The sequence below is a fragment of the Vespula vulgaris genome, chromosome 6, assembly GCF_905475345.1.
Source record: "Vespula vulgaris chromosome 6, iyVesVulg1.1, whole genome shotgun sequence".
NCBI classification, from domain to species: domain Eukaryota; kingdom Metazoa; phylum Arthropoda; class Insecta; order Hymenoptera; family Vespidae; genus Vespula; species Vespula vulgaris.
Genome location: NC_066591.1, coordinates 6,251,299 through 6,268,826, shown reverse-complemented (window position 1 = coordinate 6,268,826; position 17,528 = coordinate 6,251,299). Strand labels below are relative to the sequence as shown.

The 17,528-nt window shown below is 39.3% G+C and overlaps 1 protein-coding gene across 6 annotated transcripts in view; it reads right to left on the bottom strand.

Annotated features, from left to right (window-relative positions):
* The window catches only part of LOC127064707 (latrophilin Cirl-like), a 250,170-nt gene that overhangs the window by 176,895 nt on the left and 55,747 nt on the right, over positions 1-17,528 (bottom strand). For 3 of the 6 annotated variants that reach the window (XM_050996162.1, XM_050996158.1, XM_050996163.1), the window contains exon 1: positions 8,204-9,175. The gene's annotated coding sequence lies outside the window, so the exon portion shown is untranslated. Of the gene's footprint in view, positions 1-8,203; positions 9,176-13,183; positions 13,212-17,528 lie in introns of those variants that run through there. The other 3 variants (XM_050996160.1, XM_050996161.1, XM_050996164.1) reach the window with 3 other exon arrangements.

The following is a 17,528-nucleotide window of genomic DNA, read 5'->3' as shown; positions in this document are numbered from 1 at the left end:
CTCGCGACGACTCACCCTCTTTCTCCCTGTTTCTCTTTTTCTCAAAGACTCGTGCCAAACGTGAATCGAAAAATCACTATGAGAGAATTTTTAGTATTGACTATCGTTATAATTACAACACGTTTTCTTAAGAGCGAAATTTCACGGAGACACGTTCCATTTTGTTCTCCACGAATGGAAACTTTTCTAAAGAAAAAAAACTACGTACAGGTGGTTGCCGTGAGAAGAACGTTCTCTCAGTTACGAAGGAACAAGAAGAAATTACGAAAAAAATTGCAAAACTAATTGGCTTCTATCGAGTGTACGGTTCTTGGAGATCCGATATCGTCGATTTCAAAGTGTATATCGAGCATTAAAACATGATACATTTTATTTTCTCCATTCACGATCATTAACGGAACGCTTTGCGAAGGTAACGGCTTCCGTACGCAACCACCTTGTTCCTTTTTCGTTCCCGAGCGATGCAGTTATCCGCGTTCAACGTACAGTCTCTCCAAATTTAGCGAATCTAGGTTCGCCTTACCGTCAAAGATTCGAGGCGAAGTTGAAGCATCGAGTTTAGCGCTCCGTTGCTATCGTTGAAAGGAAAGAGACTTAAATGGTTACTCGATGCACGAAAGTATCAAAAGATACGTAATCAAGAAATACTTTCTCGTTCGACCTCGTCCCTATTTTTCTTTTTTTCAAATTCTTCTTCTAATTACACACACGAGATTTATCCTTTATTCTTAATCGTCCTCTCGTTTCTTACACGTTAATTGTATCTACCTAAATATGTACTTGTACATCACTTTCTGATCATGAAAAAGAAACAGAAAATAGAATAATTACGTACTACAAATAACACGAAATCGTGCATCGTGCAACAAGAAATAAAAATGCTTCGTTCTTCCGCTAATTTATTTGTTTACCCAGGGAATAACGTCGATCTCGTAAAAGATGGTAATCGTTTAGGAAGTATTTCTCGATAGATAACAATGTCGAGTAGTCGCTTCATCGCACGAACGGAGTCGATTGTAAGAGTGACCCTTTCGAGAGCGACGCTGGAAGGCAAGTTCGAAAGGGAGTCGGCGGTATTGTAAGTGGATGCCGGTGGCGGAACCGGAAGCAGGAAGTCGAGTGCGGTATAGTGGCGATGCGCGCCGTACTTATCCCGTATCGATTGTACCCAGAGCCGACGACGACGACTACGACTACGACGACTATGACTACGACTACGACGACAATGACACCATTGGCGTTGCCACACACTACGCTGACAAGGCATTTACCTGGACGCTTCCACTTTATCGTTCGTCCACTGCTCAACACTACCAAGAGAATTATAGTCAAGCCAAAAGGCTGTCTCATATTTGTATTGTCTCGCTTTTCGTCCGTTTTGATTCCATGATAAAATCTTTTCATATTGTTCCTTTACTTTCGGTACTCTGTTCTTTCATACACTATTTTTAACATGTTTATTATTCGGTGATTTACGTAATTTACATGTCATACGTAGAATGAGTACTATATATATATAAATGTACGTGTGTGTGTGTGTGAGAGAGAGAGAGAGAATATAAAAATAAGATGACAATATTATATAGATTAGACTTTTGCTTAAAAACTGACATGACTGATTTTATCAAAGAGAATCTGTTTTAAATATAAATCGTGAATTCGTTTAACTATCTGTGATTTGAATTTGAAGTTCACCTTGCGGCTTCATGGGCGGACATCAAAGGACACCGAACGTGTTAAGCGTACATGCATCGACTCGCGTGTGAGCTCAAAGAAAAAAAAAAAGAGAGAGAGAGAGAAAAGAGGAGGGAAAAAGAGGCAAAGTTTCGTTTTCATTTCGCTCGAAGGCAACGCCGTCCAATGGGGCGTCATACTTTCGTGGCAGGCATCGTTATTGAATGTTACGTCGACTCGCTGGGATCCATTACCAAACCGTCAGCTCGCGTTTCTCTCTTGTTACGGGCTCTTTATCATGCGACCACAGTCGCAAGATTTTCTTCCACCGTCGGCGAAAACACGCTGAATTGAGCATATTATAAAAAACTGAGAAAGACGATGTGTTATTTAATATCGATAAGAAATTACAAACATATGAAACTACGGAAATGTTCAACAAAGTGTACGCGTTATTCTTAAATATGTCGAATTTTAAATGACCAAATACGAATGAACAGCTGATAGAATATCCATAGTAATCAAATATTTCTATCTTTATTATTCGTAGTTGTCGGACATTACTATGAAACACACAATTCATTCCATATGTCGATGCATGAGAAACAGAGAAGAAAGACAAAAGAAAGAACGCCGGAGGAAGAAAGAGCGGAACGACGGAAGATGCAAAATTTCTGAAAAAAAGAATGAGGAAAGCGTGAAGTACGCCAATCATGGGCCGTTATTGGTGGCAATTATGATAATAGCATACCTCGAGCGAGAACCTTCGTTCGTTCGTTCGTATGTATGTATATATGTATGTATGTTCGCGTAGGATCACGGCTACGCAGGTATGTATGTATGTATGTACATATGTATGTATGTATATACTCAAAGTCCGATGCATCTCTCTTCTCTCTTTCTCTTAATTTCTTGGCCGAAAGAAGAAAGGAAGACTCGAGCGAGCTTGCTCGAGGACTACCGGCCTCTATTAATCATATAAATCGTCTGTTGCGGTTGGGAATATTACGACTTGCCAATAATTGCACTCAAATTGCGCCTAGGAAAAACGTCTGCGTGACTTTCACGCGATTATAGTACACGCGTACACGATAAAACGAGACACGAGAATCATCTTTGAGATCGAACTCGGCAATCCTCGGAATTCGTCGTTCGATACGAAATTTCGATACCGGATGTAAATTAATAGTTGCATTTGCAGGATGAAATTTCATCGAAGAAATTTAATCCTGTAAAATTAACGTTCTGATGCACGCATAACGACAGTTGTCGATATCTTCGTCGTTAAAAAATATATACCGAGCTTGTCCTCACTATATGATAATACGACATTCTTTTGTACTTTGCAATAATATTGCAATCAAATGTAAACACAACTTTCTACGTCAAATGCATATTACAGTTCGGAGAATTCGAACACATGTCGATAGGTAAGACGAAATAAGTTTGTCGAAGTTCACCTCTAGTCTAATAACAACCATTCAAAAAAAAAAACTCGTGTATATACCATTTATATGTTAGAAGTTTGGCGACTATGTTCGAATTCGTAGAAAAGCAGAAGGACGATCGAGAAAAGCTCGTCTTAGGTATTACGAATTGTCGGAGTATTTGCTATGATTAGAAAAGAGGACGCAGGAAGTGAGTATATGCGTTTAGGTGGAAGAAAATGTTGGCGCAAACGCAAGAATTATCGGCCGCACCTAGAAGTCGTCTATCGAACTCAAAGATGCTTTCTGCGTGATTCACCGTAAGGTTTAATATTTCTCATTCTCTTTCGTACGAGAAGATTAAGTAAGACTCGCGAAGAGGAAAGTGCTCGCGACTTTTCTCTCTCTCTTTGTTCTTATCGCACTTTATCACCGCTTACGTTGATGATTCATATTAATTAACACGTAACGCCTACGTCATTCCCCGTTTAAATACCCTCACTCATCTTCAACTTCCGTGCATCTTCCGTAAAATGATCAGTCATTGTTTTAACAATTTTATAAAGAGCCGGAGGTATCTTATTGTCATACAGAGCCATTTCAAAATTTCTTTTATTATTTGCCTTTAGCTGTTAAAGAATATTCATTTGGAGAAGGAAAAAACACAGAGAGAGAGAGAGAGAGAGAAAGAGGGGAAGAGAGAAGCGAACGGAGTGGCTCTCGTTGTGGCATATTGCTTCGATAAAAATACGAGACACGGTTGGTTCGGGTTGCACGATAGCGTCGAGCAGCATTTGTCATCGACTCACGGCACGAACATTTTATTTTCCGCGTCGTACATACCGTTCCACACCGTTGTGTGTGCCTTCTCGCACAGTAGTTAGGTAGAGATGGTTTGTATCCTCTGTGCACTCGTCGCACACGATGTAACACATACACAAATATATACACAAACATGAAACACGACAAGTGTGAATTAGCCTGTAAGAAAGAAAGGAAAGGAATATAAAATGTGTTGTGCCGTGCCGAGCAAAGTACAAACCAGAACGCGGCAACCTTAATACGTCCGCATAGGTTCCCTTCGCGAGGACAGTCTCGCGTTTCTAATTAAACGGGCGTAGTAGTTATTTGCTTTTTCTTAGTCTCGGTAGTCCAAGTCTCGTAGTCATAGTTCTGACTATGTAGTACTGTTGCAGTTGCCGATGTTATTGTCGTTAGTGCATAAGTGCGTTCGTACACGCACCTAGCTTTCATAGCAACTACGAAACGTTCCGTACACAGAGGTGGGTCTCTCGTCCATAAAAGTGGACACCGTAACTTTACAAATAAGCCATACGCCGCCTACGTTCGTCCTACCATTTGCGGCCTCTTCTTTCCTTTCCTCATTGTATCTAGAGGACACCTTCGTTTTCTATTGCTCCCTCTTTCCCTCCCTCCCTATATATATATATATATATATATATATATATATATATGCAGTAGATACATTTCGCAACGCGTTTTACAAGAGGAATACTCTCTCGTGCGTTCCACGTTAAATTACTTTCGAAAATTTCTCACTATGAAACTATCGTGCGACACCACAGTAAGTTTGAATTACCAATGATGCACACATGTTTGCAAGAAGATTATTTCAAAACTTTCCTCTCTATAAACAGATCACGGATCATTGCCGTCCAAAATATGATTCATATATAATATGAGTTCATACTTCTAATTTCGATGTATTACTGTGAGATAAATTTATTGTTGGAATAACATTAAAAAAGTCAAGCCACTGATTAGATATTTTTCTTCGTAGATATAGTAACTTTCGTTTCTGCAAAAAAGAATGAAAATAGGAAAATGGGCAAAAAAATAGACGAAATCTAAACGAACTTGTTACATAACATAGTAGATACGTTTTGAATCTCTCGACGTATCGGAATATATCGTTTCATTTTTGAAGGGTCGATCTTTCGCAGAGCCACCCTTGAATATTTAAAAGGTGCCGATCGAAGCGTTAGCGAGATACGATACGTTAGCGTAGCAGTAGAATAAATAAGTCGGACAGGAGATCGGTATTAACGGAGAGGCGGGGATGGAAGCTCACAAACACAGGGCGGCTACTCGTTCATCAAGAAATACGATCACCCGAAAAGATCCAGGTATTTCCAGTTTCGCCGTATATCTTTGCCACCTGCACCCGTTTTTCAACTTTTTCATCGGGGATGTCCTCTGCATGTTTCATAAGGATCTTTCGCGAAGGTGTAAAAACCAGAATCGGGAATCCATCGACAATAAATTAAATGGTAATGGAAAAACAAAATTCCCACATGTCAAATACATTCATTTTTGGCCTTCCTACAAGCTTCTGCATTTATTCTACAAAGAAAGTTTATATATCACTCATCAATTTTATTAGCTTTTTAACTATCCTCCAACATGACATAAATAAATAATTCTAAATAATCCTAGCGTTTCTTCGTATTTTCTGCACGACGAATAATCAAAATTATTTTTTAATAACAAATATATATATTTGTACACATTTATATATAGAAAAAAAAAATTCTGTCAACATGAAAATTCCAAAATGCTTAATCTCTGAGTTATAAGATTTCTAAGTATGATCTTAGTACATTGGCATTCACCAAACCATAAACGAAATGCATTGATGCGAATGCATTCATTTGAATGAAACTTACATTTCAACCAACACAGTAGAATGAATAATACAATACGTAAAACTCCAACAACATCTAACAAGCTTCAAAGCCAGGAATTTTGAACCGTGTTCGGAAACTCAATGAGACGGCAAGCTGAAGCTTGTATTCAAGCAGGAGATGGGCATTTCGTACATTTCATGTAAGGAAATGTCAACGGAGTATATCATAATTCAAGCAAATAAATATAATTGGATTACACTAAGACTATACTTGAAAGTTTTAAAATTCAGAAATGAAACATTTCCCAACTCAGGTTGATAGAAATTATTTTTTGTTCTTCTCTACATATGAAAAATCCATTTGTGAAGTTTTACTACATCCCGTATATACGAACAGCTATATAAAGCACACGTACGTATTTGTATATTGGTCACATTAAACGTTATTCACCGTACAATTCATCGTGAAATTTGCATACGAATAAAGCACTATTTCGCATATTTATTTTTTTTGAACGGGTCTCTGAAGCAGTCCGCTTTCACGATTCGAATACGGGTTAATATTCGAAGAAACTCAACTACGCGATATAAAGGTTGAAAATATGTTCGTTGGACCGTTCCACTTCCGTTTTATAATTTCCCTACGAAATTCGTTTCGTACTAGTTAGGAACGTTTCATCGACGTTTCCTCTAATCGCATATATTTTTCGTTCTATTTCATAAAATCCAATCTCAAAATCATTTTTCTTCGAAGTCCTTTTAAAAAAGCGAAGCGTAAGCTTAAAATAAGAAATATAAATCGTTCATCAAACGTTTAAAAATTAATGTTCGAACGACGTTCCATAAAGAATTAATAGTCATAAAACGAAGTAAACGAAAAATATGAAATGAAATGAATGAAAAAGAAACATTCAAAAAAGCAACGTCACCCAAATGATTGTCTACTAATGAAAGGGGTCAACGTACGGAAAATTGCTCTCTCGAATCCATAGAAATCAAAGCGACAGGCACAGGTAGGTAGTCGCCGCTCGGTTAATTCGAATATAATACGTAAAGAGGACGGTTGATGTCGTTGAGATTCTAATTCGACGGTATTCATTGTACTCGTTGATTTTGATCTTAACGAACGTTAACGTACAAAGCCGTAAATTCTTATGGAGGTTGAATTATACGAATTCTACAATGGAGAATTTATGTTACGAGTAAAGGTAACGAATACGGTATCACAATTTCATCATAATTTTATAGGTTCAAGAGAGTCGTTAAGAATGCAAGAGCAATTATCGTGCCAATCAAACAACTCTATTATCGATGATCTCATAAGCGACGACTTTTTCTCTTCGTTCTCGAGATATCGAAATTAGTATCAATTGAAAGGTGATCTCGTTGCCGCGTAACACAGTTTTCTTCGTTGGTGGTATCGTGGGTCAGGACCGATTCGACGTTCACTCAAGAATTCTCTTTGCGTTACGCAAGGGCGTTCGAGAGTTGCGAGCCGACGCTTCGAAGGCCACGAAACGACTTTGCGATCGATGCCGTGCGATCGGCCCAATTCGAAGAGCACGTATGGCGCTCTCCTCTCGGACGCGTTATCAAAAATTTCTATTCAAATAGACGTATCGTAAAGTAAAATAAAACGAAACAAAAGAAAAACAATATAGAATGAAATAAAATAAAAGAAAAGGAAAGAAAATAAAACAAAAATTGACGAACAAAGGGTACGTCAAAGTTCAGCCGTCGTACTTTGATCCTCGATCTCGTTGATTAAACTCTTTCCCAGGGTAGGGTAATCGATTATACGTACATATGTAGATCGGATAAAAACTGTCGGTAGGAAACAAAGCGCTCTCGTATTCGAGAATGACGATTAAAGTAAAGAGGATGCCCGAGGCGTATCGATGTTGCGACGCGCGATATACGCTCTAATCGCTCTAACGCGTTTCAATATTGATAGAAACGAATCACTAGCGGCGGCGTTTCCAAACGGGAGAAGAAAAATTTCCTTCTTTTTTTGGTTTTTATTTTTTTCTTTTTCCTCTTCATTTCTCTGCTGTGACGAAAACTGTATACGCACTAGATATAATCCGACGGTATGCGTCTAATATAGAAAACATCAACAAATTTTTTTTTCGTACGATCGACGACGGTTTCGACGAAAACTATTGATATTAGAAAAGATACCGCGATGCGAGATTTCTTGGAAATTCGTTTCGTTATTCAAAGAGTGTCCTTGTAAATTCAACAACGGATTCACAGGAAACTCACGTAACTTTGCGAGAGGCGATACGCACGGAATTCGCTTAGATCATTTAACCTCTTTACATTTTTAAATGAACGCACGGGTATTTAACACAGAACACACATCTAGAAATAGTCGTTGCTTCGTCATAATCGACCGACTTTTATTCGTTTATCACTGCCGTTGAAATTAAAGTTGAAGGATAGGGTTACTTACGAGGAAGAAGGCGAAGACTGGGAACTCGTGGCACATCTCACAGCGTATACATATATCTATAAATATATATATGTATGTATGTATATGTATATGCGAATAAGAACATAGAGAAAACGGTCACTGTCACATGAAAAAACAACACTGATTGTAAGATCTTTCAATTCACTGGCTTCGTACAGGGTCCTCGTCGATCTTGTTGATAATAAAACTGTAAATAAAACGATCCAAGGGCGAACGACTGAATTAAAAAAAAAAAAAAATTATCCAAACTTATTCACGGACAGACGCACACCTTCCGACGGCTACGTTATCACTCGATCGGCCCCGTTCGAAATCTCCACAACATCCGCGTCGTATATTATTCCAAATATCCCTCTGGATATAACATCTCATTAAATCCTTTAAACTTTATCCCTGAATGTTATTCACGTTAGTTCTCCACTATTTCTTTTCTATCCGTCTAGTCGTAAAACACCGTTGGAAATACCGCACTTTGCGTGATGGCACCAAAGATCAAGAAAAATTCGTGATATCCCTTCTTCTTTGAAAACACTTTCAAACTACGTAAATCATTATGATTTACTTATCAATAATAATCTTTATCTTTCTCTACACTTTCCTTTTATCTATCCAATCGAGCACCTATCGATCGTGTCACGGTACGCGCTTATTCCGATTATCGCGAGTTTCCATGGTGCACTCGACGCACTTAATACGAGCGAGCTAACGAGCGAGTTCAACGAATCAAAGAGCACGGACTTAACTCTGAGTATCCTCTTCCACGAATTCTTAATTTACGTTGTCACGCACGACACACGGAGGATCACCCTTGATCCTCCACCTCCTCCTCCTTTTGGAGGACGCGACTAACGAAGACAACGCGCGAAGGAATCGTGGAAAAAAAACCGAAAGAGAACACTGGAAACGGACGATCCGCTCCCAACGACGTCGCCGGAGAAACTGAGCGGCGAAAGGGGACGAGAGAGCGTCGGCCCCCACCACTGACCTGTCCTGACGCCCCACCTCCGAGCCCTTATCCCCACTACACCACAGCGTTCTCGCTCTTGCTCTCGCTCTCTCGTACACTCGCTCTCCCTCACTCCCCACCACTTACTCGCAAAACCCGACTGAACACGCTTAACCCTCCGTGCAACTACGCTCTCCAGACTCTCTATCTCTGCCTCTTTCTCTCTTTCTCTTGCCTGTCTGGCTATATTTCTCTTCTCTCTCTCTCTCTCTTTGTTTGTAGAGTTAGTTTTATTGTATATATATTTTATATATATATATTTTTATTTCATTTTTAATCTTATTTGTTACCACTATAGTTCTCTCTCTTTCTTTCGCTCTCTTTCTCCTCTTTCTTTCTTTTTTCCTAACATCTCTATCTAGCAAAAGGCAAACCGTTAGACGGCGAGGTCCGAAAGGGTGTCCTAATGGTTCGATCGAGCAACGACGAGAAGAACGCTTTCACGAATTAATCGGTCGCGTCCCCGCACTAAACGTCCAGCCACGATTGACTCAGTGTGAAGAGTCGGAGAGAAAAATCACTCGGTGAGAAACGTTGGAAATTTTTCGCTTTCGGAGATTTCACCCCCGCAGACCTTGGATTTAACCATTATCTTCTCTTCCACTGCTGGACGGCGACACGACGACGACGACGACGACGACGACGACGTCCGACTTGCGCGCGCGCGGCCACGGTAAATCGCTTAAATCAATTTTGTCTTAATTTACGAAGAGAAGAGATCGTCTTTTCGAGGTGCTACTGACGGTAGAGATAAGGAAGTAATTTAAGAAATTCCTCTTTCTTCTTCTTTCTCTTCTTCTTCTTCTTCTTCTGTCCTCCCTCTCATCTCTGTTTCTGGACATTTCCACGACGAAGCGAAAACGTACCTGTTCTCTTCTTGCTCTCAATTAATTATTGTTGTTATCGGAGGCAACATTTTGCACGCAACCTAATTTCTAAGTTAAATAGACGATTTTTTTTTTTTCATTTTATAACACTATCTGCATTTACTATATTTACTATTATTTATCATGCTTTATATTCGTTTGCTCTCAAAGTTAATTAATTTCATATGCAATATTAAATTAATTAAATGCAATAAACATATTTTTTTTCTCTCTCTATCTCTCTCTCTATTTTTCTCATTTCTTTTTCCTATCTCTTGCCTTCGTTTCTAGAGCGCAAGCGGGTATCGCTCGTTTCTACCTACGGATAGAACGGAAACGTTACATCGAGAAGCGTATCACCCGATTTATCTCTCTCGGTAATCCGTTTTCGGTCTATCGCTAGACTCGATTGCCGAGCACGAACGAGCCTCGTCCGTTCTAGCCGACGCCTGAACGCTAAATAACCCGTGCGCGACGGATAAGCCGACGACGCTTCGTCGATCCCAGGACTAGCCCGGACTAGTCCTTCCTGACTCGGTAAGACCAAAGCTGAACCGGTCAAGCTAAATGTTCTACCATTATGGACTCGATGTATACCACATATTGCTACCTCTCTTCTCTGTCTCTCTCTTTCTCTCTCTATCATTCTCTCTCGCTTTGTCTTGTATTCGAGAGTAAATCGCTATTTTTTCTTCCTTTCTTTTTTTAAATTCTTTTTAAACACATGACAACCATGAATACTATTTTAAAAAATGGTCTCATTCGACTTATCAAACAATGCTCTGGCATTCCCGTTTTATTTCCTCTCTCTCTCTCTCTCTCTCTCTCTCTCTACGTTGATCCATAGGCCGAAGTTGAGTCGAAGAGTAATAAAGCGGTCTTAGGTGAAAGGCGTACGCGCGACGAGATTTATCGCGTCGTAGAAATTTATTCGTCTGTATTTACCGGTAAAGGCGAAAACCACCTCGGGACAAAGGAGTCACCCCTATCTTGAGGGTATCGCATAAACAACCAAGATCGCGATCGTACTTCTACGATGTACGATCTCCGAGAACGCTTTTACAAAAGAGCCGCGAGACCGACGGACTCTGTGAGTTGAGGTAAGGGTAAGAAGGAAGGACTAAGAGTTTCACCCTCACTTTACTAATCCTAAAACTTCATAAATACCGAAAAGGTAATTTCTTCTCCAAAAGATCGTTCTTATAACCTGTTCACCGATCCCCCGGTTATTTCATTCTTTCGATTCTCTTCGAAAGAAATGGTATTATAGAAATCTGTAAAGTGCACGCAAAAGAAACAAAAAAAAAAAACAAAAAAAAAGATAAAGAACCACGCCGTTTGTCTCGCTTCAACGAACCAGTTAAAAGGAGACCTCGTACCTACGCCATTTCCATTTTCACTCTCTCGTTCTTCGTACAATTATGCACGCCGCTTGTTTCTTTCATTGGATTCTTTCGAAATCTTTCATTTTCACCTCTCGATCGCGTGATCACTCCTTTCGTGCAGCCCTTTTGGCAGACGCGTTACGTACCTACCCGAAAGACACGTTTTCGACCGTGTTCGACCAAGCCAGGGAGAAAGAACGAACTCGGAATGGGATGCAATTACTTCCATCGAAAATTAGAATGCAACACCGTTTGGCATTGCATCGTATCGCAAAGAGATTGCATACCATTTCGTTGTAATTAATGTGTAAAAAGTGGTCTTTCTAGATCGTGAGAATCCTTCCCCTTTCATAATTGACTCCTTATTTTCGGGCTAACGAGAAGAACCAGGTAGCTTTCGTTTTTTTACGATCTCAAAAGTCAGTTAATATCGCCTTTGGCGGTACCAATGTCGATTGTAAGAGGAAGTAGAGACAAGGAGCGAGAAACGAGCTAGCGAGTCTTCAGTGAAGAGGATGAAGAGGAAGAGAAAGAGGAGGAGGAGGAGAAGAAGGAGATAGGTGGTCCATTGTCGGTCGGTGTCCGTATTCTTTTTAACCTCCGTGAACCCTCACTCGCCATTGACTATTTCACGGTTCATCCGAGCGACGAGAAAACGACAACTTGGAGGGACCAAGCAAGGTAATAGAGCGATCCTCTTCAACGCCCTTCTATTCCCTTCGCATATTGCTCGTCATCTTCTTTCCTATTCTCAGTTTCTTTTCATCAAAGATTCCTTACCAACATTCGTTATTGGCTCGTTTAATAACCGGACGTTTTTAGATTCAACGAATACATAATCTTTGCCAATATTCTCTCTAAGTATGACAATGATCGAAGATCTATTATAAACGTTGCAATATCTTGTGCTTTTCTTTCGATATTATAAATAAAAACATCAAAGACAAGCAAGAAATATAACCGTTTCGCTGTTTGATCGCGAGTCTCGAATCAGATAGATATCGTTAAATCTGAGTACGTGACTATGCGTGTTTTATAAGCGAAACCGATATACGCCGATCGCGTGTATCGTGAGAACGTTCCTTCGATGAATTTTCATTTATCGTTTCTCGCTTTACACGCTTGTCGATCGTACGAAAGATTGGCGACTCTCGTAAGCGGACAATTATGCACACTTGATTATTCGAAACAAACGGGACTGTAACTGGTACCACCATTCGAAATAAAATCGTAAACTTTGATGTAATACATTACATTCCGTAATATGTTAGAAAGAAACGGCACAGGTGCTCTGTCGAATCGTTAGTCGTTCTCTCTTTTTCCATCGTCTTAATAAAATTAAGAAAGAATGAACAAGACTATATATATATTGTACGAGCCGGTTTCGCCGAGTGCTACGTACGTAAAGTAAGTACACGCGTGGGAAAGAATTTTCTTTGTTTCTCGTCGGAATTGCGCGTAGATAGTTATGTGTGTATATGTATGTACATATATATATATATATATATTGAAATTTTTATGTGCAGCTGGACGTTTCACAAATACTTCACGAAAGCTTCCGTTGCGGCAGAAATTAAAGAAGTTAAATATGAGAATGGAAAGATGTGCGAGGGCGTGAAAAAGAAAAGATTAACAAGATTATTAATCTATCTCTTTTTATAAAGAAAAGAAAAAAAATATATATATACTTTTTAATACTCACGTAATCTTTCCACACCTTTACCGATTATCTGCAACAAAAGAAAAGAAAAGTGAGATGCCAAGAGCGTGACAGAAGAAACGATTCCAGTTTAAACATTTATATGTGTACGTGTTACGTTCATTCGTCGTTCGACTCGCGTTATGGTCGACGTTCGAGGAAGAGAAATCGAATCTTTAAAACTCGTTCGAGAAAATATACGAGAAGAGAGCAATAACAACTCGAGACCAAAAATATAATCCTACTTGTTCCATGGACTGCTTCTATGTTACCAAGCGAGCTGTCTTTATCTGTTATAATTGTTATAATTCCAGTAATTCAGAATAATTAGAGTGGAAACATTTTTCTCTTAAAACAGATTTAGTTCTGTGCACATTGCGACGAATATGCTAGTCATTATCATCATTGTTATTATTATATTATGAAGCTATCATTTGCTCGATCTATGAGTATGTATTATATTTATCTATTTATTAATCAACGATAATAATGAAATTCGATTATAAGCGGAATAAAGTGAACATGGATATAACGAGCAATAATACGAATACGAATTCCAAATTACTACGTAAAACTTAGCAATTCTCTATAAATTTAGACAGAAACGTCAAGATGGTATGACCCACGGGTAAATTAAGTTGCTTCTCGGAAATATAGTTTCTGACTCATCGGCAAGTCACGCTAAGTTGAATGTGTTAAATAGCGACTCTGTATACGATTACACAAGTCTATTTATCGAACGTATGCATATATTTATCAATCAATAAAAACAATGAAACTCAATAATAAAAGAGACAACGAATCGAGCGCCTTTCCATTACGATTTTAAGCTCGTTTAATACAGATAGGTGAGTAGCGCGAGAACGAACATAATACAACTCGTGTCGTTAGTTTTCATAAAGAAAAGACGAGTAACGAAATGTTCATCGACATTTATCTAGAGTCGATTGCTCTGGAGATACTCTCATACGAATATCACGAGTCGGTACTACCGATTTTCAACGATGTACATAGCTAGGTTGTAGCCGATTATCGTAAGGTTTTGCATTCGAGGGATTTCACTAATCCATTCCCTCCATATAATCCCATTATCGGCCGTTTTCCTTACGGTGATACCGGGTTAACGGAGTACGCACGTACGTACGTATATACGTGGTAACGCGTTATATCTACAACTCGTATTTAGAGATTCCAGCAAAGCGACCTTTACACTAGGGACGAGACAAAGAGTATGTATGTGTGTACGTCTGTGTATGTGATTCAAAGAGCGAGAGAGAGAGGGAGAAAATTTTATCGAAGGGAACTGCAACACCAATCGGCGAAGAACGTTCACGCGTTGGCAAATGCCTCGGCCGGGGTACAATTAGAATATCGTCCTATTCAATATGCGCGGGCAAATTCTAGCATGGAGCAAAGCGATCGTATTAAATGCTTTCGACTGATATTATTGCCTCTGCTAAAGGTTGTCTTCATTGAACGACATATACAAAATGTTAGTCGTAGAACGATAGGATGGATACTGTAATAATGTTACAGAAAATAAATCAAATGAATTTGTAAGGATATTTATTGAAATTACCGACTTATCGATCTTTTCTTTTTTTTTTTACGTAAAATTTGTAAAATATATTATGGCGTACGGTGCTTCATCGAACTATCTAAACTATTACCATATACCTTCGCTACTACATGGAACGGAAGGTTCATGCTGGTTGCACACGTTGACGCGCGTGTATCGAACGAATTCATTTTGCGTAGGTAACGTCTCACTCGAGTCTACCATCGGGACGTTTCGAATTCGCATAGCGAGGGTGAAGGGAAAAGAGAGAACGAATGAACGAACGAACGAACGAACGAAAGAAAGAAAGAAAGAAAGAAAGAAAGAAAGAAAGGAAGAAAGAAAGAAAGAAGTGGGCCTTTTTGGGGGAGCCCCCTAGGGGGTAACCGGCAGGGAGATCGAGGCACAAGAGTGGTGCTAACTTAATGAGGGACCACCTAGTTTTAACTGTTTGTTTTTCAAGCGGAGCCATGGCCTGAGTCGAGCGAAGAAAAGAGAAGAAAATAAAAGAGAAAAGCAAAAGTTTGCTGGACGAACCGGTGGACGGATCGTCCCTTCGTTCCTTTCCTTCGTCCTGGTTGACGTTACTCACATTCTCTGTCTCTCTCTCTCTCTCTTTCTCTCTTTCTATACGCGTTCACGCTCGGTCGACCTTCGTTTATAGCTTGTATCGCATACCTCGTTGCCATAACTTCCGCGATTTAGCCGTGAAATTACACGCGAATGAATTGGTACCAGAGAGCGAATGTTCGACGATAGTGCGATAAACTTTCCGCTCTTCTCCTTTTTCCCTTATCCTTCTGAGTCCCTTTTTCCTCTCTCTCTCTCTCTCTCTTTCTTTCTCGCATCACCGTATTCCGTCTCGATCCTACGTCGTTCGATCGATTTATTCGCTCGATTCGCGCGAAGAATGCAACCGACGCGCGATACTTTCGCGACCGACTAACAATAAGTTTACCTTCTTTTTCGCGCCACTTCTCCAAACCACTTTGGTAGCCATTGTGTGCATTTTTGCCTCGATAGCTTTTATATATATATATATATAGATACATATATACATATATATAGTATATATGTTTATAAAAAAAGAGTTGTGTGTATGTGTGCGTATATGAAAAAGAGAGAAGGAAAGAAAGGAACAAAAATTTTCTCTTTCATTAACGTCGCCGAGCTGCGATACTTTTTATAAAGCTCTCTCTCTCTCTCTCTCTCTCTCTCTCTCTCTCTCTCTCTCTCTCTCTCTCTCTCATTTTTTCTCTATCTATAGAAGCAAAGAAAGCCCTTTTTAGACCAAGGACCCACATAAATTACGTTTAAATCGCGATTTTCCGATAAATCGTATCGATCAGACTTTCCTCCATGAGTTGTCGTCTCGGAAAAAGAGAAGGAGAATATATTCGCCGAACGAGAACGATAACGTGCCCATGAAAAAGTGTGTTTGACGTGGGTACGTCATCCATGATTAAATTTATCACTGACAAGCGGCATGGAAAAAGCTACGCTGACGTAACTTTTGTTTCAGCCGCGTCTGTATCCTTCCGTCGTTGTAGCGACAAGCACGACGAGAGTTAACTTTTGTTGACGCGAGTGTTCGTGCGCTGAGGAAAAAGCGTCGCATTAGGAATTTTCACGAAAATCGGGAAAATATGGTCTACAACGATGTACGTACGTTATAAAAAGTTAACGGACACCTTCCAAACTTGCCGTATCGGAATTCGCTTCGCGTTTAATTTCTGTTTTTCCTTGAAAATCTAATTCTCTATTAATTTTGTATTTTTCTCGAAGAAATAATTCTAATTAACTCTACGTGAAACATATATATTTGTAGAGTTCGTGATGTTTGTAGCATGTAACACATTCTGAAAAAATTCATTAGGATCTACGTGATACGATTTGAATTCATGAAAATTATATCAATCATTTTCCATAAATGTTACGGTATTTATACTTAATTAAAAGAAAAAAATTTACTGGTGTTTTCATAAGTAACAATAGAACTTATTAAGACAAAAAAGATTAAAAACGAAACGGTCCGTTCGATTTTGTCTTCGTAACGATTCGTTTGGTTAGCTTCAAAAAATACTACTCACGATCACATATTTCCCGTCGAAAAGACGGCATATGGGCTACGATGATGAAGGGACGGTCTGCCCGCCGGCGATCTCGTATTTCCCGTCGATTATTATTCATTCTGCCTTAATATAAAAGAACACGATTGGTTGACCTCGTAAGGATCCCCGGCGACACAACGTAGGACACGCGAACGAAGGATAGACACGATTCGGTGACATCGAAAGAAAGGTACCCTCGTTAACATTCACTTCGTCGTATTACCATTCTCAAGGTACTAACCCCTTTCGTTTTATTTAAACAATTGTTCTTGAACTAGAGACTCGTTAAAACCGCGTTCGTTACACGATAGCTTTCCATTGATCTTTCGTAAAGAAGAATAGAAACGAATATTACTCTATTATTAGAAATCTTTTGGACCATTTGCATTGACGGACGAATTGCTCGACAGCTTGGAAAATCCTTTTTCGATTATGAATTTCGAGGCCTTTGAAGAGTAATCAGAAATTCTTTTCGATGCTGTTATTAAATGCGGTGAAAACGTCATTCTTTCTAGGAGATACTTCGTATAAAGCTTCTATTTCTCTCTCTCTCTCTTTCTCTCTTGCTTTCATGCTTCCTTTTTTCCATCTTCGTCTTACACTGTATGACCTCGTGACGCATCAGGGTAAGTGACATTTCGTGTTCCATCTCGCGAAAGATTTCAGGGATGCATGAAAC